The sequence below is a fragment of the Perca flavescens genome, chromosome 13 (genome assembly GCF_004354835.1).
Source record: "Perca flavescens isolate YP-PL-M2 chromosome 13, PFLA_1.0, whole genome shotgun sequence".
Taxonomy (NCBI): domain Eukaryota; kingdom Metazoa; phylum Chordata; class Actinopteri; order Perciformes; family Percidae; genus Perca; species Perca flavescens.
Genome location: NC_041343.1, coordinates 1,651,927 through 1,675,250, shown reverse-complemented (window position 1 = coordinate 1,675,250; position 23,324 = coordinate 1,651,927). Strand labels below are relative to the sequence as shown.

At 39.5% G+C, this 23,324-nt stretch overlaps 2 long non-coding RNA genes across 2 annotated transcripts; both read right to left on the bottom strand.

Moving 5' to 3' along the window:
• Positions 1-2,100: 2,100 nt before the first annotated feature.
• On the bottom strand, positions 2,101-3,702 carry LOC114566714 (uncharacterized). Its single transcript, XR_003694085.1, has 3 exons — positions 3,622-3,702; positions 2,450-2,635; positions 2,101-2,188 (listed from the first exon to the last, which is right to left on the bottom strand). It is a non-coding gene; the product is annotated as an uncharacterized LOC114566714 (long non-coding RNA).
• A 9,229-nt stretch (positions 3,703-12,931) lies between these two features.
• Positions 12,932-22,380, bottom strand: LOC114566717 (uncharacterized). Its single transcript, XR_003694088.1, has 4 exons — positions 22,268-22,380; positions 14,219-14,282; positions 14,027-14,096; positions 12,932-12,996 (listed from the first exon to the last, which is right to left on the bottom strand). It is a non-coding gene; the product is annotated as an uncharacterized LOC114566717 (long non-coding RNA).
• Positions 22,381-23,324: the final 944 nt, after the last annotated feature.

The following is a 23,324-nucleotide window of genomic DNA, read 5'->3' as shown; positions in this document are numbered from 1 at the left end:
GCAGGGGGACTTCCTTCCTTCCTTTGACACACTGAGCTGCTCTCTCCTCTCCCTTTCTATTACCATTTGTGTGCATCCCGTCCCAGAAATGCTTGTTACTAATCCGAGTCCTTATGTTTTTTCCCCCAGCGTATTTCCTTGGAGAACGTTGGCACCAGTTGCAGCTGTCACCGTGGTCCTGCTGCACTCCCTGCTGAGCTCAGCGGTGCCCTGCAATGTCATGCTGCATCCTGCTGAACCCTGCTGCTTCCTGCTACGTCCATCCATGCTCTGCTGGGCCACGCTACATCCTGTAAAGCCCTACAGCGTCCTGATATGACATGAACTACTACGACTACCATTTGAAGTCACTGTTCCATTATTAATTTGACTATTATCGCCACTGTTTCATATCCCCAACCGGCCCATCAGACACCGCCTACCAAGAGCCTGGGTCTGTCCGAGGTTTCTTCCCAAGAGGGAGTTTTTCCTCGCCACTGTCGCACTGCTTGCTCTTGAGGGAATTACTGTAATTGTTGGAATTGTTGGGGCTTTGTAAATTATAGAGTGTGGTCTAGACCTACTCTATCTGTAAAGTGTCTCGAGATAACTCTTGTTATGATTTGATACTATAAATAAAATTGAATTGAATTGACTGCGCAATTGACCTTCTGCCTGGTGCCTCTCCTCCCAGGGACAGGTTGTTTTCTCTGTCTCCTCCTGAAATGGCGTCCATGATTTTTGGGTAAGGGGGGATTCGAATCCTGTTCTTTTGGAGAGGCTTCCGGTCAGGAAAACATCTTTTTTTTCTTTCCCTTTTTTACGAGAGTCTTCTACACCTATACGCAACTGGCCGGCAATCAGGGGCAGAGGGTAGCGGTTCTTAACAGTAACGTCATTGAGCCCTCTATAATCAATACAGGGTCGCAGGGATTTGTCCTTTTTGCCCATGAAGAAAAATCCAGCCCCAGCCGGAGTACAAAAAAATTGTCCTGTATTTAGTTCAGAATATTATGCTACAGCATGTCTGTATTACACAAAACAATTATATATAAAGTTTTTAACCGTTTAATGTTAAATTTAATTCAATATGTTTCTGAAAAATTATGTGGCAACAATATGATAAGACCTTGTGATTTTAAGGTCATGACAATAATACTTTTACATGCTGCTAGTGGTAAAAGTTGAATTGAATAGTATACTACCATATAATGATACAAAATTCCAAAGCAATGTATATATTTATACGTATCATTTTATTTCATTTTCTATCACTTTTACTTTACCTCAATCAAATGACAGTCATAGTAATGCTCCCAAGATATTTCATAAAGAACAACCTCATTCTTAAACACAAAATAAAAACACATTGACACATTGCTTATTTATATAATTCAAATGTTATATATAAAACAAATTAACAACTAAATATGGGTATACATTTACGGAATAATTTATTATTAAAATATTACACATTTACACACGTAGAGGGAACACTAGACTGCATGTAAAGGTGCTGAGAGACTATGTGAGGATGATGATGATGATGATGATGATGAATCAGACCAGACATCCAGTGAAGGTGAATACAGTTAAATTAAACTAAAGATCATAATTGCTTGGCTATGAAAACAGAAGAAACAGTCCTTACAATGCACAGTGCTGTGTCTTGTGTGCGTGAGTGCGTGCGTGTGTGTACGTGCGAGAGGATATATTTGTCGATTGGTGGGTTAGCAGTCCATTTGTCTGTCTTCTCTTTGAATCTTTGTGTCTCTCAGCCTCATAGAAGTCCGACAGTTTGAACTCCCCCCAGGTCATCTCCTTACCTGTGCCTTGTAGAGGGAGAACACTCTGGAGGGGCAGTAGATGTATTTCCCTGGTACCCCGGGGAAGCTGTCATGTACGTGAGGGCTGTCAGGGCCCTGCTTTAGGGGTTGATGACAGAACCTGCACAGGCGACCTGTTGGAAGCTGCACTGCTGACTTCCTGTTCGCCCTCTCCTCTGACTCCATCTACGACTTCAGATGACTAGGCTAAACAGTTCCTGGTCATCTTTTTCTGCTGCTGCTGCTGCTGATGCTGCTGCTGCTGCTGCTTGATGATGATGATGATGATGATGCTGATGATGATGATGTTCTTGTTGTTGTTGTTGTTTAACCAGGATATCTGAACCAATCCGCTCCACTGTAGACCGGCTCAGAGACTCCTCCTAGTGCGGAGCAACAGGTGGAGGGTTGAGAATGGCAGGAGCATATATTTATTATATAGTTTCTTACCAAACTCGGACAAAACATGCATCAAAAATTGTTTGTGGATTGTGTGAAGAGTTGTTTGAAATAAATTCAGTTAAAAAAAACAGTTCAATTTGCTACATTTATTATATATTATATTACCCCATAGTCTTGACATTTTGCATAGAGTAACTGATTACTAATTCAACCTTATTAAGCCTATTAAGCCTGACCATTACCTGGTCTGTAGGAGGATGGTAGGTAGGTCATTTGAATGACCTGTATCCATGAAAGACTGCCTCTGGTAGCAGCTGTTTTCTGGGACCACTGGGACCGCTGGGACCGGGAAACTGCTTCAGAGCCATGCTGAAAGACCACTCCAGCTGTGTGATCAGCACCACTCCAACTGGATCGTCACTGGTCTCCTGCAATACAGCGTCACATATAGTGATTTAGTCAGTCTAAGCCTACAGATCAAAATAGTTTGCATTAATTTGCTATTGGGTCATATTACTCTCAAATGCAATTATACACATGTTCACTGTGTAAATCCCTACATGCTAAATAGAGCAACCAACAATCACAATAACCTGTCACACATAAGATACATAATAGATATGTGACATTTTTTTAAAAGTTGTAAGCTAAATGAGGAACAATTCAATTTCCTCACAATTTTAAACACATTTACATTGCAAGTGTCAGACTGAGCAGAATATGGAGCATGCAGGAGACAGACTGGGGCAACAGCCTCCCCATGTAAGAAGAAAGGGCATTAGAGTGTGGGGTGCTGAGGGGGTGAGGAAAGGGCATTAGAGTGTGGGGAAAGGCGACGGCCCAGTGAAATATCAAATGAGATAAGGGCAACAATTACACTTTAATCAACCATGGCCTGAGCATGACAGGCTGGGTGGAGAGTGACAGCAGTTCCTAATAGTTTTGCTTTTGTATATCTTTTTTTCTGTACAAGCTTTCTTTATGTATATTTCCTATGGCTGGTATGTACACACAATGACAAGATACATGTTTTGTTGAAAATGTTTTTGTTGACATCAATAGTATTCAGCTGCCTCAATATAAAATGTTAGACTTTGGACAATATTTCATAGTGAGCAACTATCACACTTTCACTGTCATTAGACAGGATGTCTTTGCATTTTGACTGTGTTGGTCCAAGCAATAATTAATAATGATTGTTTTGATGCCACTTAGTTATTCATTGATGGATTTATTTACATTTGAAACAGGATTTCATTATTTTGATTGAGTAATCACCTTTTATAGGTCACATAGATTATTGGAATGCTGAATGTGCCATGTGGTGTGAGAAGTGTACTTAGAGTTTTGACAATTGTAAATTTGGTTCAGTAAATGTGCCAAAGAGATTGAGAAAAACTGTAATCTGGATTACCTGAGAGTCTGTGGCCACTAAAGCAGCAGGGCAGTGATCCTCGGTCTCCATAGCTACAGCAGCTGGGATGTTGGGCTGTACCCTGTGCTTGTCACAATTTAACACATGTTAACACACGCTGTAGTATTTAACGTTACCCATTCAAAATATACACTATAGTTGCCTGAAATAGGAAGTATTTATGTCTCAGTGATATGATTTTTAAATACAAAACATGTAGAAGCATGCAGCAAGAGAAAAAAAATGAAAATCAGACAGGTCTTCCACAAAGTAACCTTATTACAATTGGTAAACATTACTGCAAACGCTAAAATATAACGTGATGCATAACGTTAATGTATTAACCTTAATGTTAGCTAATATCATACCATTAACTAAAAACAGTTAGAACCTGTCAATCATAAAACACTAAACGTAACGTAACACTTTCCCATATAAACAACGGAGACACGTACATTTACTACTTACTTTTGATAAGTTTACCAGCTTCTTAGACAACAGAACAGTGATTAAAACGCCGTACATATCGATATAAAACCTCCGGGGATTATATTCTCTACTGCTGCTGCTGATGATGATGTGAAGGCTGTCACTGTAAACAGGAAACAAAGAAGAAAAGGGGGCCAAGATCTTCACTAAGCTCGATCTCTGCAACGCCTACCACTTAGTCAGGATCCGAAGTGGTGACGAGTGGAAAACGGCATTCAATACTCCTACCGGTCACTATGAGTATTTGGGGAGGCCTTTTGGCCTCACCAACGCCCCTGCGGTGTTCCAGGCGTTGGTGAACGATGTTCTAAGAGACATGTTGAACATTTTTGTGTTCGTCTATTTGGATGACATCCTCATCTTCTCCCCTGACCTGCAGACGCACATTCAGCATGTGCGACGGGTGCTGCAGCGGTTGTTGGACAATCACCTTTATGTTAAGGCTGAAAAGTGTAAATTTCACGTTACCATGGTTTCCTTCCCTGGTTTTGTGGTGTCCGAGGGGGAGTTCCGCACGGACTTGGAGAAGGTGAAGGTGGTGACTGAGTGGCCCACTCTTACCAACCGCAAGCAAGTACAGCGGTTTCTTGCTTTCGCCAACTTTTACCGGAAGTTTATCAGGAACTTTAGCACTGTTGCTGCCCCTCTCCATGATCTCACGTCTGTCAAGGTGCCTTTCCAGTGGTCACCGTCTGCTGAACTGTCGTTTGCTCGCCTGAAGAAGAGTTTCTCCACTGCTCCTGTGCTCGTTCTGCCGGATCCGCATCGCCAGTTCGTGGTAGAGGTGGATACCTCGGACGGGGGTGTTGGTGCCGTTCTGTCCCAATGTTCCTTGGAGGATGGGAGGCTCCATCCCTGTGCGTTTCTTTCCCGCAAGCTTCCAGGCCTGAGAGGAATTACGACGTGGGAAACAGGGAGCTGTTGGCCGTTAAAGTGGCCCTGGAGGAGTGGCGCCACTGGTTGGAGGGGGTGGAGAACCTGGAGTACCTACGCTCGGCTAAGAGACTGAACGCACGTCAGGCAAGGTGGGCTTTATTTTTTACCAGATTTAACTTTACACTGTCATATTGTCCTGGCTCGAAAAATGTCAAACCTGATGCTCTGTCTCGCCTGTTTGACCCTGACCCATCGCCCTTGGCTCCTACTAACATTTTGCCTGACACCTGCATTATGGGGGCTGTTACTTGGGAGGTGGAGGCGAGGGTTAAAGAGGCATTGGAGGGGTTCCTGAGGGGTGTCCTCCAAACCATTTGTTTGTCCCTCCTGAGCTTCGTTCCCAGGTCATCCATTGGGCACATATATCTCTGCTTACCAAGCATCTATGGGTCTTCTTCAGCCTCTGCCAGTCCCCAAACAACCATGGTCGGACATCTCCCTGGATTTCGTCACTGGCCTACCCCCTTCTGACGGTAACACTGCCGTTCTTACGGTAGTAGACAGATTTACCAAGATGGTTCATTTTATTCCTCTGCCGAAATTACCCTCCGCCAAAAAGACGGCGGAAGTTATGCTCTCTCACGTTTTCAGACTTCATGGATTGCCTGCTGATGTGGTGTCGGATCGGGGGCCCCAGTTTGTGTCGCAGTTCTGGAAGGCGTTCTGTACACTGATCGGGGCCTCCGTCAGCTTGTCGTCTGGATATCATCCTCAATCCAATGGACAGACAGAGAGACTCAACCAGGAGATGGAGACGGGTCTTCGCTGTTTGGTCTCCCATAACCCAGCCACATGGTCCAAGCATCTGCTGTGGGTGGAATACGCACATAACACCCTGCCCTGCTCTTCCACTCGTATGTCACCATTTGAATGTGCCTATGGTTATCAACCCCCCCCTTGTTTCCTGCACTGGAGAGGGAGGTCGGGGTTCTTCTGCTGTGGCTTTGATGCGACGTTGTCGGAGAACGTGGACGAGGGCTCGTCAGATTCTCATGAGGAGCAGGGAGGTGTACAAGAGGCAGGCCGACTGGCGGAGGTCTGCTGCTCCTCATTATCATGTGGGTCAGAGGGTGTGGCTGGCTACCAAGGACTTACCACTGCGCACTGAGTGCCGTAAGTTGGCTCCTCGTTTTGTGGGTCCTTTCCCGGTGTCCAAAGTTATTAATCCTGTGGCTGTTATGTTGAAGCTCCCCAGGTCCATGAGGGTTCACCCCACGTTCCACGTGAGCAAGGTCAAGCCCGTCAAGGAGAGCGTTTTAGTGCCGGCCTCGCCTCCTCCTCCATCTCCTCGCCTTATTGACGGGGGTCCCGTGTATACTGTCCGGCGTCTCTTGGCAGTTCGGAAACGGGGTTGTGGACTTTAGTTCCTGGTGGACTGGGAGGGATATGGTCCGGAGGAGAGGTCCTGGGTCTCGGCCAGTAACATTCTGGATCGTCCGGTGTTCGGACCTAGAGGGGGGGATACTGTCATGTTCCTGCTTTTATTGTGTGTTGTTTTGTTCATTTGCACTTCCTGTTTTATTTTGACATCATTAGTCGCTCTTATCCCAGGTCACTTGTCTTCCTCCCGTTGTTTGCTTTCCCGCCTGTTTGATTGAATCTCTTCTCACACATGAAATTGTACTGTACATACTTTACTGACAAGAAAGGATTAAGACTACGCGATTTATCTCACATTGATAGTTGAGTTTTATATTTTCTTTATATTTTCCATTTATGAACTGAAATACTTAAAAACTTATCAAAAAAGACCACACACATGCATAAACATAAATAAAAAAAACATGTATTCCTTAGTCCCTGCTAATAAAAATAAAAAAATACAATAAAATGTTCACTTTACATGGCTACTTTAAATAGACAATTTTAAATGTTAGAGAAACAATAAAAAATTTAATAATCAAAGCAATGAAAAATTTAACTGAATTGAATAAATTCCTAAATTGGACTTCCTAATTTGAATGCAAGAAAATGTCATTTCTTTTTTAGATTTAGCCAGTACAATTGTGGCAATTCCAGTCATCATCCCCAGTAATGGCATTTTGTGGTATGTTCACACAGTTAGGATGATACCACCCCTTGCACAAAGAACATTCTACCATTACTTCCCTGCAGTGTGCAGTCCTGCATATGCAGTACACATTCACGTGTGTTTGTCCTGACTTTGGAGCACCAACTCTTGGCTCTGTTTTAAAATGGATTTGGCCTTTCCTGAAGGAAGTTAAAAGTTCAGTCCTCAATCGGCCCTCACGGAACTTGCAGTTTTCTGGCCTCAGGTTGCAGTACAATGCAAATGCAAAAGCAATTGCAAACAAACCACAGTTACTACAATTCGACTGATGTTGGACAGCAGGGTAAATAACTGTAAATTTGTCTTCCTTTGGCCTTATTAACCATGACAAAACTTGTTTGTCTTTGTTGTTTAGCACTGTTGAAAGACTGTCATAAATGCAAACCTAATTTTTCCGACAAACCAGGTTGCTAGCAGTTACCCAGTGGTTGTCCCCAGTGTGTAAAATTTGCACAAATGGGCTGCTTGGAGTACCCAAAATCCCTCCATTATGTAAAACACTAAATAAAACACTTGACTGAAAGCCATGAATGTGAGGGTACTCGCTTGCAAGCAAGTATGATGCAAAATCTATCTCATCACAGCTAAGCCAGTGGTACGGATGAAGAACAGCAGTCATTTTGCTATGTTTTGGGACCTGTGGAGGCCTTTGTAGTCTTGCTGCAGATTTTATTTCTGAGGTGTCTGCTCCTTGCCAGCATGGTCCATAGTTTTTATTTACAGATGTTGTTGTACTCACAGTTTTTTTTTGGGATGTCAGTGCTCCTTAAAGGTTCCTGTGGAACAGATATGTGTTTTTTCAAAGTGTGATAGATAGATAGATAGATAGATAGATAGATCATCAATTATTCACCTTAAAAAGTGTTAATTCTTATTGAAGTCATACCTTATCTGACTTGGGTCCAGTCGAGCTGGTGTCAGTCACTGTCTGCGGTCTCTCCAAACCTGGTTTGCATCCTTTGACTGGAGCCTAAACCATTCACATCACATATAGGAAGATATGGCTCACTGGATACACAGGAAAAACTCTTTACACCATGACTTTCAGTGTGACATTGAAGTCATACCTTATCCCACTTGGGTCCAGTCGAGCTGGTGTCAGTCACTGTCTGCGGTCTCTCCAAACCTGGTTTGCGTCCTTTGACTGGAGCCTAGACATATTTCCAAAACGCTACAGTGAAATAGTTTCAAATGAGGTGTGCATAGTGTATTTGGAAATCCTGTATCAGAACTGACCATTATATTTTTCTACTTATTGGAAATGAGGTCTTTATAGGCCTCCAAAATCGAATAACGTGACATATCTCCAAAGCGCTACTGTAAAATGGTTTCAAATGATGTGTGCATAGGGTATGTGTAATGGGTAGATAAAATGCCCTTATATATTAGTTTAAAAAAAAAAACTGTTACCCCCTCCTATTTTTTTTATTTTATTACATTTATTACATACAGTTTCATGTATTTCACTTCATGCCAGTAGATGGCGCTGTGTCACCATAGTGGGTTGCCGTGGAGACGGTAGCTCGAGCGCTGAGAAATAAACATCCAGTTTGAGAAAGACACTCCAATCTCCACTTCTTTCCAACCCACAGGTATATTTTTAAACCTTTCCAATCTCCGTTAATATGTACCAAAAGAGTATATCACTAGTACGGTTGTCTATATGATGGATGTTGTCATGTTCTGTGTAGAAAGGTTATTAGGAGGTGTTTATATGTATTTGCTAGCAGCTTTAGCTAGCGAGCTAGCAGAAGCTAGTTGAAGTTAGCCCGTCACCGTCAGTGAAGGCTCCGTTCTCTCGTCTTTCTGTACGGACTGTAAACAGTGTTGTGTTGATTGAACATCATAAGTTTAAATGTAATATGTAACGTCTATTAAGTCTCTCTGTACTTTGTATCATTTTGTTTGTATACCTTTTGTTAGCCAGAGCCTGTCAATGTTCTACGGAGGCTACGCCGCCGTTGATGTGCGCGTGCCGGTAGACACACACGCAAACGGCCGACCGATGCATTGTCTTGGTGATCGATTATCACACCGTCACGTAACCAGTTTAAATCTTAATATAGTATTCTTGGTATTTGATCTATGAAAAGGTTGTTTGTATTGTAATGTAGTTCATAGAAGTAATCCAATGTAGCCTCTGAGCTATGTGTTCACTTTAAAGGAAACAGATAGCAAGATAGCCATGTAGCCTGTGTCTACCTACTTGGAAGTGCTATAGCAATTGTTTCAAGATATAATATGATTTATAGTGTCATTTGTTGATGTATATTTGATATGTTATACCGTAAGACTGGTATCTATTTCACAATTATTAATAATAGTTATTAATGGATGGTGTATTTTATCTGATCTATACCAATGTGTTACATATTTGTTTGTTTATTGTATTCAGTGTAATTATAGACCATTTATATATGATATAGTCCATGTAATGGTTAAAGCTACAGTTTAATTTAATTTCTTATTCAGTTGAATTTGTGCTCCACCTCTTCACAGCATCTGAGGGAAGAGAATATTACAATAATAATAATAATAAACAAAACAAAAAGTAGGAAAAAATTACATTCAATTATTTTCAAAATGTTTTTATGATCCTATAACTAAATAAAAAAAAAAAATGGAACAAGATTTTGCACCCGTTTCATAAATGAAAAGTTAGAAAAAGCTAAATCAAAATGTGTGTGTGTTTGTGTGTGTGTGTGTGTGTATGTATGTATATATATACAGTACAGGCCAAAAGTTTGGACATACCTTCTCATCCAATGTGTTTCTTTATTTCCATGATTATTTAAATTGTAGATTCTCACTGAAGGCATCAAAACTATGAATGAACACATATGGAATTATGTACTTAACAAAAAAGTGTGAAATAACTGAAAACATGTCTTATATTTTAAATTCTTCAAAGTAGCCACCCTTTGCTTTTTTTGATAACTCTGCAAACCCTTGGTGTTCTCTCAATGAGCTTCATGAGGTAGTCACCTGAAATGGTTTTCACTTCACTTGGCTACTTTGAAGAATCTAAAATATAAGACATGTTTTCAGTTATTTCACACTTTTTTGTTAAGTACATAATTCCATATGTGTTCATTCATAGTTTTAATGCCTTCAGTGAGAATCTACAATGTAGTCATGAAAATAAAAAGGAAACGCATTGAATGAGAAGGTGTGTCCAAACTTTTGGCCTGTACTATATATATATTTATATATATATATATATATATAAAAAGATTTGGTCTAATAATGTCAATAAAAGATTAAATGCGTGCTAGATTAGTGAAAAAACAGCATTTGTCCCCGCACACTTAAATACCACTGAAGTGCCCTTGAGAAAGACCCTTAACTAGGTGTGTAACTGAGAAAGTGAACAGGACATTTCTGATAAAGACAGGTGGGCTGTGATGTCCCCTGAATAGATAAAGGGTACCAAAAAAATGACATCAATATACAAGGAACAAGAGATTTTTACATTGGCATATGCCCCAAATTACCTTGAATTACATGATATAAAGGTGTGGCTTTAAATGGCTTCAAATCACAGTTAACAGTACAGTGCAGCGTAGCAATTGTATGCAATGTTAAAACATACACTTTCACAACTACTCATCTATCATGTAACAAGTGCTTTGGTGACAAGTAATGAATGTCATTCATGGCTTACACTGAAATCATGTTTTGATTTCTTGTTTTCAATCTGGCTGACTGTCTGAGCCAGTAGGACTTATTAAAACTTCAGAACAAGTGATGTGTGACAGATTAAATTCAAGTAATTAAATGGCTGGGTTAATTATGGTTTCTTGAAATATTATGCAGCAATACAAAATTCAACAATTCAAGGGAAATACCTGTTCATAACTTTGTTAACGCAGTCTCTGATGGAAGATCCACCAATTCAAGTTGCTGGACTTAAATGTGAAAACAATTGAAATAATGCTAGAGAAAGATAGATGGATATATACACACATAAATACATATTTATTTATGTCACAACTTACGCAGATCAACTTGTTATCAACATCTTTAATGTTTTCTTCAAAGAGTTTTAGGTCACTCTCAGAATCCATTTTCTTAAGAGTCGGTGTAGACCTGCCAGGGTCCAGAATGCTGACTACTTGCTGAAGTTGATATTTTAAATCAAACAACATCGAAAACACCTTCCTTTGAAATTCTGAAAGAAAAATGTATATGATTAATATGTACACACACCTGGACACATTTTATGATGTAAAAATCAGGAAACATAAAAAAAAAAAATCAACATCATGGGAACTTTTAATGCATTTTATTTTACTTGCCAGTGTTTTAAAACCACCACATATAATATTTCTTACTTGTGGTTGACATGGGGTAGGTGCTCTTTGAGGGTCTGGTTTTATTTATTTATTTCAAAATAAAATAAAGAAATAATAAAATAATAAAGTGAAATGTTAATTCAATTTTGTGATAGGACAACCCCATGGCTGGAACAGTCCTTTAACATAAATACCCTCACTTCTGTACTCACTCCTCGATGCAGCTGTCAAGAGGCAAAACAACATTATGAAATCCTGTTATTAATTTTAAATGCTGATTTACTGCTGAAGAAACATAACCTGACTCCGCCAGATGGATTGCTTCGCATTTGCTTGGCATATCCATCTGGGAACTTTCCGTTGGAGAACTTTTGGGAAGGGGTGAAAATACTGGTTAGCTGATTGAATAAACCATCTGTCTATCACTTATGTTGGTGATAGAGGGGCCAAATCAACCAATCAGATCCACAAAGCGTATAAAAATACAACCACAAGCCCGCCCCTGCTGCTGCAGGCAAAGCATAGCTCGTTAGCTCAGCAAGCAAGCATCATGTCGGTAAAGGATATTTGCCGTTTGTGTAACGAGAATTTAGGAATAAAAGGCACCATTTCAGGTTCCCGGTCCATATTCCAAAAGAAGGATCCAAGAGAAAAAAGCATTAGCGAGCGGCTAACAGAATTAGGGCTACCGCTGTCTAAAAATACTGGTTAGCTGATTGGATAAACCATCTGTCTATCACCACCTAACCCGCCTCAAAACCAACGCTGATTGGCCCGGTCGTTTGGCTAACGGCTCCAAATTTTCTCTATCTCAAGATGCCAGACTGATCTGCGAGTGGAAAACTGGAGCTCGCGAGATCAGAACGGTCTCACGAGGCTAGAAGAAAAATATTATCATTATCAATGTTGAAAATAGTTGTGTACAATTTATTTTTCAGGACTATTTAATGAATAGAAAGTTCAAAAGAACAGCATTTATCTGAAATATAAAGCTTTTGCAACATTATAAATGTCTATACTGTCAATTGATCAATTTAATGCATCCTTGCTGAATAAATTTATTACATTTCTTTAAGCTCTCCCCCCAAAAAAAATCTTGCCGACCCAAAACTTAACGTTTTGAATGTTACAAACGGTTTATATTTCAGATAAATACTGCTCTTTTGAACTTTCTATTCATCAAAGAATCCTAAAAAAAAAATTTTTACACAACTGCTTTCAACATTGATAATAATCTGGTGCTGGGCCGTCCTCTGGTGCTCGGGCGTGCTCTGGTGCTCGGGCGTCCTCTGGAGCTCGGGCGTCCTCTGGAGCTCGGGCGTCCTCTGGTACTAGGGCCTCAATCCAGAATTTGGAACTTGAGACAATACTATATAGACATTAAAAACAAAAGGTGTGAAAAATAATAAGTTATTTAAGGTAAGAAAGGACACAAACCATAACTGTACGATTACCAAAAAAAGTCCTCTTTATGTGGATGACATTAAACAAGAAACAAATACTATGCCTTTTTTGGTTCTCCCAGATGGCCTGGAGAATGATTCATGAATTCTCTCTCTGAAAGATGGCTGTTTGTTATGTGACCTTGTTAGACAAATTGCATTCATTAAGTACAATAAACATAAAAAAAATGTAATAGTGAATTTTATAATAGTGTAAAATATTAAAATAAATCACTTTTTAAATCAAAGTTATGGGATATTCAGTTGACATTCAGGCAAAACACCTGACTCATGGAATACATTTTTACCTCTAAATGAGAATAACATAATAATAAAGGCAAAAGTGTATGAACTTTGGAGGCAAGCAATGTCTTTGTATAAACTGGAATATTTGGAGAATAAAGGTTGGGATATTACAGGGAAAATAAACTCAGAATATATAGAATTTTCTTTTTTTTTTAAAGTTGGAACACACAGAAATTGTCCGATTACTACGAGACAAAAAGTCCGAAAATTCTAGAAAAAAGTTGAAATATTTTGCAGCGGTATCCAAGTCACATACACCGGCCCGACCACCAAGTGTGTTGGACACAAAACTTGATCTTTAGCACAAACAAGGACATATGACAAATTAGGACACTAACAAATGTGTAGACTGTTTAAGCCATATCTACACAATTCATGTCTACAGTTTACCATACCTTTGAAGAATGTGCTTTATCTTCATTAGTTTTGTGTTGACCTTCAACTGTAACTAAAATGAAATTGTAATTAATGATATTAAGCCCCCCAAATAACAAGTCCAATTTGTTTAAGTGTATTTTCAAACTGAGGCATTTACCTGGCTTGGGTGTTAGATTGTTATATTTTGGTGGAGGATCTGGGTAGGACACAGTCCTTTTATCAGTTTGTTTATTTTTATTTGGATTAGGTTCTACTTTTCCTTTGTACAAAACAAAAGCAAAGTAAATCCAACACTTATGCTGAGCTTTTAATACAGAACACTATTTAACATTTTACATGTGCAATGATTAGGCAATCAAATCATTGTAATTCCATGCCAAAATACTTCTTCCTCTGAAAGCCCTCATTTTAAAATTAAAATTCTACAAAGGGAATATTTATGATTAGGCTAAAGACGCACAATAACATAATAAAAGTTGCCAACTCACGTTTTTTGACTGCCAGGAGACTTTGACTGAGCAATCACTGTCACATCACTGCCGTTTTCAAGGTCCAAGTCTAAATTGAATAAAACTGAAATAAATTTGTGACAGTTTCAGGTTCACATATGAAAAACAGTGCAAGACTGTATTAACAAATGTTAATTTAAAGCCGTTTTGAAGCAACAAATAATAATGTACCATTAAAGTCATGGAAGACTTTCCTCTTTCTAGTTCTTTTTGCTTTGCCCTGATTGTCCATTACCTAAAAGATAAAACAACAGGACAGAGTTTAACTTTCAGGACACTAAATCCTGTCCATTTATTCTAACAGTGGAAAAGCAATTGGACATACTTTTGAATCAAACATGCTAGTAATTGTATATACAAAACAATGTTGATTGTTGAATTACAACCAAGTCAGATCATGCTGACCACCGTTAACCACAAGATTAAAACCATCAGGTGGATTTAATGTTATCGCTAATTAGTGTGTTAGGTGCTTTTCCAAATCTTACTGAAGTAACAGTGCAAATATTATTTAAAAAAAAAATTATTATGAAGTCTAGTCATTCTTGTTGGTGCAGCAGAGGGAATATAGCGTAACATGGTTTGTAAGGAAGACACACAGCATTTTTGTAGACGCTTTCTCTGTTTGTCAGTTTTCGCTTTGCCATTGTCAAGTCACTGCTGACAAACATTATGTTGAAGAGCTTTCAGTTGCATGGCTTTTCAAAGACACTGTCACAGTCAGTTTCCCTAAACACATCCATCCTTAAGGCCTTTTTATAGTTGTGCGTCGCAGCGACGCACGTCGCTCGTCTGTGGCTTGGTAGCGTTGCATTTCCCCCTAGTCATTTTCTGGTTCTCCTTCTCCATAAACAACATGAAATCAAGGAGAGGGCCAACTTTTCCTGCTACAGATTCCCCACCCTGGTCAGAAAACACAGGGGAGACACTTTGTTTCTGTCACTATGACTCTAGAGTCGCTACTCGCTCCGATCGCCGGCACTCTCTCACTTCTCCCTCTACCACACACACACACACACGGCTCGATGCACACACCAGCGCACAAGTATAAACATTAGGCCACTTACATAGGCTACGACGAGAGCTCTGCATGGAGCCTCCGCACAACTGTAAAACAGCCTTTAGTGTTCTATCGCTTCGTTTCTCCTGGATAAATCCCATTGCATTATCCATAAGGAACACACAGTTGTCAGGAATCTTTGCTGTTAGCTTGCTTGTACTTCGGGATTGTCTGGTATGTCTTTCAGTACATTGTCTTTCAGCAAGTCTTTTTGTGACTTGCACTACTGGTTGTTTGCCACTTTTCACCATTTTTTTGATAACCTGCAAGTGGTTCTCAAACGGAAAACATGAAATATCGTTCAAAGAGCTGTGGAAGTTTGCAGCATCAGCTGATAAGTGTTTGATGGAATGAATGTTGTATGTTGGAAAGGTGGGTCCATAAAAATCCACAGAGCCATCCACAAAGTGCTCCAGAATGTTGTGCGCGTATCCTAGATAAGACTCTCTTCTCATCTGCTTCATCCAAAAGAATGCTCATACCAACACTCAGACAAAGAAAGTGGTGATACTGGTCATTAGGAAGCACATCCTTCAAGATTAATGGTCATGTGTAGAGCATGAACTGACGTAGCTCAAGCTTTCCACCTATCCAAGTCTTCCATGCTTCTTGGCTGCCTTGCAAACTCTGCAGGCAAAGCTCGTTTCAACTGACTAATGTTCATTTGTACTTGCTCTCTCTGAGCCTTACTCATGCGACAGATAACTGGCCCACGCCACAAGAGTGTCAGCAGCCTGGGGGAACTGTTTTACACACAAAATACCAGCTCTAACAAGAGGTGATATTTGTTTTTGATGGTGAGGGTATCCAACTTGGTTGAATACCTCATCTGTTCATCCTTCAGAAGGACCCTTTGTCAAGTAAACTACCTTATTTTTGATCATTTGTGCTTGGCTTGTGCATCACAGATGATCGCCTTCTCTGTAACTGTGTGAACCAAATTCTTGAATGAAACTCCATTTTGGATGAGCGGTTGCAACTCCTCCAAGAAATATTGTAAAAATTCCTCAACAGGGTCAGGCTTGCTGGACCCATAATACAGAGCTACAACAAATGGCTGACAGTTCGGAATTTGACCAAGAATGGGCCAGAAACACTTTTTACTCGATTTAAACAATTGCACGCCATCCACATTAAAGCACAATTCAACTTGCCCTGGCAGTGTCTCTTTTGAAATGTGTTCAAGAAGGTAACGCTCAATACCATAATAAATATACTGTCCATTGCATTTATTTTGAACTGGCACTCCTTGTGGAGTATCAAGAAGGTTTCTAGCATCTTTGGGAAGTCTATGGCCATGGCGCCTGAGCACACAAAGAAGCTCATTTAGTGCCTTGTGGGTTTGGTTTGTAGCACTAGCCCAATTAGCCAAGTCTACGTGGAGAGAAGGTGTTTCATCAGTTGAATGTGAAGTCTCATCCAACTGCTCAGAATCTGTTTCAGTAGAATCTGTGTAATAATTGTGTTCTTCATCGGTATCGCCCCTAATGGACACCGCTACTGTGCTGATGGAAGAACTACAGCTCTCCATAGTAGGTAAATCGTCATATGTTGATCCCTCCGTGAGTGGACTGCCCTCCCCCGCCAAGGCTGGCTCCACTGACCCCTCAGATTCAGAGCTGCTATCACGTTCCACTAAGGCATCAACTCTTGCCCTTCGTCGTCTCCACTTCTTTTTGTATTTAGAGGACATGTTTAGCAATTCTAAAATTACAAAATATTTTTAACGCAGTTACTGAGAACATACATGTGCAAATCCAGATAAACATTTCATTCTAATAATAATAATAATAATAATACATTTTATTTGTATCACACTTTACATTAGCAATCTCAAAGTGCTACAGAGCATATAGTAAAAAAATCTAATTCTAATTCAGATAATTTACTTTCTGAAAGAAACTCTCAAAAACATTAATAAGTTACAGTAATAACTTTGACTGTATCATTAAACATACTTTATACTATGGTATACCGTTGTATAAGTTCAAAGTAACTTTTCGCCTACTAACGATAGCTAATTTTAGCTAAACTCAGTACATTTCAGTTGACAATGTGGGCATCATTTCTTTCGGTTCATTCATGTGAAACAAGTAAAACTCAAGCACGTTAATCTAACCCAGCAAACATGCGACGTCAGGTTGACGTTCAGATAATGTCTTTATGACGTCCGTCAGTTCAGACCCAGTTTTGTACGTCTGTAGACGTGCAAAAGAGGTTCGAAATCTGAACGTCTGACTAGGACCCCCTGTGGACGTCTGTAGACGTGCGGAACTGGTTCAATATCTGAACGTCTGACTAGGACCCCTCTATGGACGTCTGTAGACGTGGGAATCAGGCTCAATATCTGAACATCCAACTAGAGACCTCTTTGGACGTCTGTGGACGTGCAAAACTGGATCAATATCTAAACGTCTGAGTAGGACCGCCTATGGACGTCTGTAGACGTGGGAATCAGGCTCAATATCTGAACATCCAACTAGAGACCTCTTTGGACGTCTGTAGACGTGCAACACTGGTTCAGTATCTGAATGTCTGACTAGGGACTCTTTTAGCCGTCTGTGGACTTGCAAAACTGGTTCAATATCTGAACGTCTCACGAGGACCACCATATGGACGTCTGTGGACGTGGGAATCAGGCTCAATATCTGAACATCCAACTAGAGACTTCTTTGGACGTCTGTGGACGTGCAAAACTGGATCAATATCTGAACATCCAACTAGAGACCTCTTTGGACGTCTGTGGACATGCAAAACTGGTTGAATGTTTGACTACGGACCCTTTCGGACATCTGTGGATGTGTTTGGCTTTTAAAAGGTAAACAAATGTATATTAATTCAGACTGAATTAGTAAATATTTCATATTTCATTCAAAAAATTGCATCTGACTATTCCAACCAGCATATTGATTTTTTAAAATTGAGTAAAAACTACTGCACTGCAGGATGAGGTGGGTGAAATAAATAAGAAGACTTCAAATGATACTGTCATATTTTGTGCATGTTCAGGGTCATAGAGCAAAAAGAGGGGAACAAGCAAAACGTAAAAGAGATTGTTTTGGTGGGAACGTGCAAGAAAAATAGGAGAAAATTGGTATAGCCATCAGGGGCTGACGCAGCCCCAGAGATGGATATACACTCTTTGAAAAAATTTAAACTAACAAGGGAACTAGTGGGAAATTAGCTATGATGTGTGTGGATAGCTAGGATATATTCAAATTTTCACAGATGGGTCTGCAGCCAGATTCCTTATAGCATTTGTAGGACCAGAATTTGAGATAAAATATTCAACAAGAACAGATCTTTCAGTATTGTCAGCATAACTTTAACCATGGCAGTGGTTGAGCAAGTCAAGTCATTGAGGGTGTATGGCGGCATTTTGCGCAAATTTTGTGTTATATAATAGTTTTCACCAGCTGAAAGCAATAAACAAACGTATTTTACCTCTTGTGCTCTGAAACGCGGGTAAGATAAGAACAGTTAAGAGCTAGTGCGCTAACATTAGTTGTTTGAGTGTAAACTGCAGAGATAGAGCCTACACATACAACAGTAGCTAGCTAGCTAGAGCTAACGCACTAACATGCTAACGTCAGTTATAAACTTAAGTGTCATAGATATGCTATCACAGCTATCACAGTTTAGAAATGGGTAAAAAAATGAATACCAGGAGAAACACTGTGCCATTAATGGAAGGATTTCAGTCCACAAATCAGCAACATTCACCATGGATTTAGTGTAGTAACACAAAACGGAACCATGGTATTGTTGCAGAAATGGTCAAAATGCTTAGTACTACACATTTTTCCAGCACTTCAAAACTCTATTACCATATTTAAATTTTATTTTTAATGCAATGACAAAAACATTTTTGTTCATCCTTCAAAGATTGTCTCCATTTATAAAAAGTAAAAGTTTCAAGATGTAGGAAAACTTATTTAAAAACAATAAATTATAATTTATCAGTGCTGTAGATGGCTGCAGAGGAGTGCTTATTAGCTATTTCGATTACCTAATATACATACAATATACACTCATTTTGATTTGAATTAATATTAAGATAAGAATGATAATAAAGTAAATTTTATCTACAGCTCTACACAAACTCAGTGCTTTGTCAGCCCCCCATCATTGTTAACAAATACTTTTTGTAGTTCTCAGTGGCTCTGGTGCTGCTGCACTCAAATGTTAGTCTGGAGCCTGAGAACTTAAAATAAAACTGCACATTGTAATGGCTTTATGTTAATATGTCTATTTATTTAATATTTGTGAAAGTGCATTGCATGTTGATTTAAGTTGTTCCCTTAAATGTTCTGCTTGTGCTACTAAAAAAATTAAGGGGCTACAACGCTCCAAGTAAAAAAATGTTAGTCTGGAGCCCTGAGCTAGTTTTAGCGCTTAAATGCTTTCTGAAATCTTAGAGCAAACATTTAGGAGTCCCTAAAATTTGTACTGACACGCAAAATATTTTTAAGATTTCCTCCTAAATCGGCAAGTTAAGATCTACTTTTAGAATGAATGTGTTTTGTGAATACGGCCCTTGATCTGTATATTTCTGTATATGATATAGTTTTGTAATTTGGAATTCTTTTATCTTTTTCAGGTTGAAGCAATTCTGTTCAAGCAAAACACGTTTTTTATGTTTCTTAAACTAAATTGAATGTAATAGGAACTAGTTTGGTTTGAGCACAAACCCATCTTAATCATTACACCAAAAAGTACTGATGACATTTGGGTTATAACTTGAAATAAAATAGTAAAATCAATTAAATTTATAGCCCAACTACATCACATAAACCTTGACTAATGCATGACTCTTTCAGAGACATTCTATTCATACATATTTAGCTTTGAGAACTGTTCATACCAAAACATTTTATTATGAGGAAGCACATTTCTGAATCAAATTCATGATTAAATTACAGATGGCTTATTTAAAAGAATGGCGCAAAAGGAAGGCAGAAATGGATCAGTTCCTGCATTCTGACAGTGATGATGACCATGAAAGTCAGAGATCAGTGACTGATGGATCAACCTGTGGCTTACATAACCAGGTTGACAGTGCGAGCAGTTTTGAATATATTCATTCAGCTGACAGTTCAACAACCGATGAATCAGCCTTTGACACTGATGTGGAGTATGTATCTTCTGAGTCAGAAAAAGAAGTTCTAAATGGTGATGCTGAATTGGATGTTCCCGATTTAGAAGAGAGCTTAAGACAATGGTCTACAAGGAACAAAACCACACAAAGATCCTTAAATGAATTATTGGCAATATTAAGAAAGCAAGGACATCTGCTACCAAAGGATGCAAGAACACTCCTTGTTACACCACGAGCTGTAGGATCTGAGCCAAAATGTGGTGGGCAATACATTTATTATGGGTTAGAAAAGGGGATTTGTCATTTACTAAGTCAGACAATGTCTTTCAAACATGATCACGACTCGATAAACCTCAGCATTAATATTGATGGTGTCCCACTCTTCAAAAGCAGCAAAGTCCAGTTCTGGCCAATACTGGCGAAGTTTCACAACCTTGAGCCATTTGTGGTTGCTCTCTTTTGTGGGGACAAGAAGCCGTATCCTCTTGAAGAATACCTTGATGACTATTTGAAGGAGTGTAAACATCTCACAGAAAATGGGATGATTCATGAAGAGAAGACCTACACTGTTCATATTCAAGCATTCATCTGTGACGCACCAGCAAGAGCTTATCTGAAGTGCATTAAGAATCATAATGCTTATCACAGTTGTGAGAGGTGCATCACCAAAGGTGCTTATGTCCAAAGAAGAGTGGTATTCAACGAACAGGGATGCACCTTGCGAACAGATGAAGCTTTCAGCGCAGTAGAGTACAAGAACCATCAAACTGGTGCCAGCCCATTCATTGCTGCAGGAATGTCTTGTGTTAGCTCATTTGTGTTGGACATATGGTAAACTTGGGAGTAGTTCGACGGATGCTAATATTCTTGACTCGGGGCCCCACACTTTGCCGCTTATCTGTAAGGCAAAAGGAAGAAATATCGCAAAAGCTAAATGGACTAAGAGGAAAAATGCCTAGTGAATTTGCTCGACAGCCCCGCGGTCTAGAAGAGCTGGACAGGTGGAAGGCCACAGAATTTCGGCAGTTTTTGTTGTATACAGGACCAGTTGTACTGAAGAATGTCTTATCTCCTGAAAGATACTACCATTTTCTGTCCTTGACAGTAGCCATGTCAATTATGTTGGAGTCCGATGAAAGCACTCGCAATGCATACCTTCAATATGCCCATGAACTTATCTTACACTTTGTCATGCGCTGTGCTGTCCTGTACGGAAAGTATTTTTCAGTGTACAATGTACATGGACTGATTCACCTTCATGAGGATGTCCGCCACTTCAATTGCTCATTGAATGATATTTCCAGTTTTCCTTTTGAAAACCATCTCCAACAAATCAAGAAACATGTATGGAGTGGGAAAAATCCCCTAGCACAGGTGACCAGGCGATTATCAGAGATTGAATATGCAAATGCCTACAAGAGCAAAACACAGCCTGAAGCACGACCCCAAATGTTTGTTTCTACAAAAGAAAAGGACAGTTGTTTTCTCTTGCGAGATGAAAGATTTGCTTTTATCAGAGAAAGAAGGGATGGGATTGTGTTATGCGATGTCCTGCACCAGCGTTACACATCAGCGTTGTTTGAAAAGCCATGCAGCTCAAAACTGCTAAATATAGTGTACACAACAAATCGACAAGGCAGGATGAAAAGACAACAACTGCTTAAAACTGATCTGTTCCGCAAGGTGGCCTGCCTCCCTCATGAAAATGGTGGTTCTGTCCTCATACCTCTCCTCCATGGTATAGAACACAGAATTTAAAGGTTGGCATTTTTATGTTAATTAACCTCTATCTAGATGTACCATTCACTATTTTGTCATAACTGACTTACAGTGATGCGGTGTGGGAATGGCCGGTGCGGAGGGTGTTGGGTTGAACGCTCAGCTCAGTAAAATTTAGATTTTTTATTACACAAAAATTACTTTAAATTATCTTTTGTGAGTCATTTCTCAGCCAAATTGAATTTCTAATTAATTTCTGGTGGCATTTGTGTTTGTTTGTAGCAGTTTCATAAATAAGTAGTGTGGAACCGTGCTAACACTTTATGAATGTGCCTTTACTTACCAGATCATGTATGCCAGGGCTGTGTGGGTGGAGCATGGCAAGGAAGTGGAGGGAACTGCCCCAGACAACTGGATTGATGTTGACAACAAAACTATTAGATGGCCAAAAAAAAGGGGAAAAGGCAGCTTTCCTCAATAAACACCCCCCTCAGGATGACTGGATGACATTCACCTTGGTGAAGCGTAAAATGACTTCCGGTAAGTTTTTGTAAATTATCTAATAAGGTTCATTAGTCTTTTGACAAAATAAAAATTGAAAGGCAGCCAAATTACAAAAATCAAGTCAAAATAAGGTGCGCTTCAATCAGGATAGTATGGTCATTTTTATTGTAATGTCTGTGTCTTTAACCTTACAGTAAACATTTGTGAATGCGATGATTATGACATGACAAGCTATGTCAAGGAGGAAGAGCAGGAAAATGAGGAAGTAAGAGGAAGGAGGAAAAAGACCCAACGCAAGTTTGAGGACTATGTTCTTGGTATGCTTCTACGATAATTGTTGAATATGTCTTGAGAATCAAAGTCTATACACTGAATCTATATGGGGCCCTCACGTTTTAGGTCACTTTTTTAAAACTAATAATGTTTTAAAATGTTAATTTGTACAATTACAGAATCTGACAAGTTGGAGGCAGAAGAAAACGTGACTGGTAGTGGTTTCACAAGCTATTAACATTACACACCTATATAGTTCTTATAGAATTGCAATGTTTTGCAAAAGATTACAAAGTTAATGCTCATTATTTTTATGACTGGTACTTCCATTTATTGTATATACTGTATCTGTCTAGGTGCCATTATCAAGGCCCCTCCTTTCCCATTCCACCAACAAAGGTGACAAAGTCCATCCAGATTGAGTCTGCTGGATTTAACAAAACGTTCACTGGTATCCACTTTTGAGTCTACTCATTTCTTGCATAATTTTTCTTACATAATTATAACATAAAGGTGGTTACAAAATGATTGTTAATAATTTACATGTGCTAATTTTTAGACATTGGACGTTCAAATTCAGCCAGGTCTCACCAAGTGCAGGGTGCTGGGTCCAGGGACAGGTC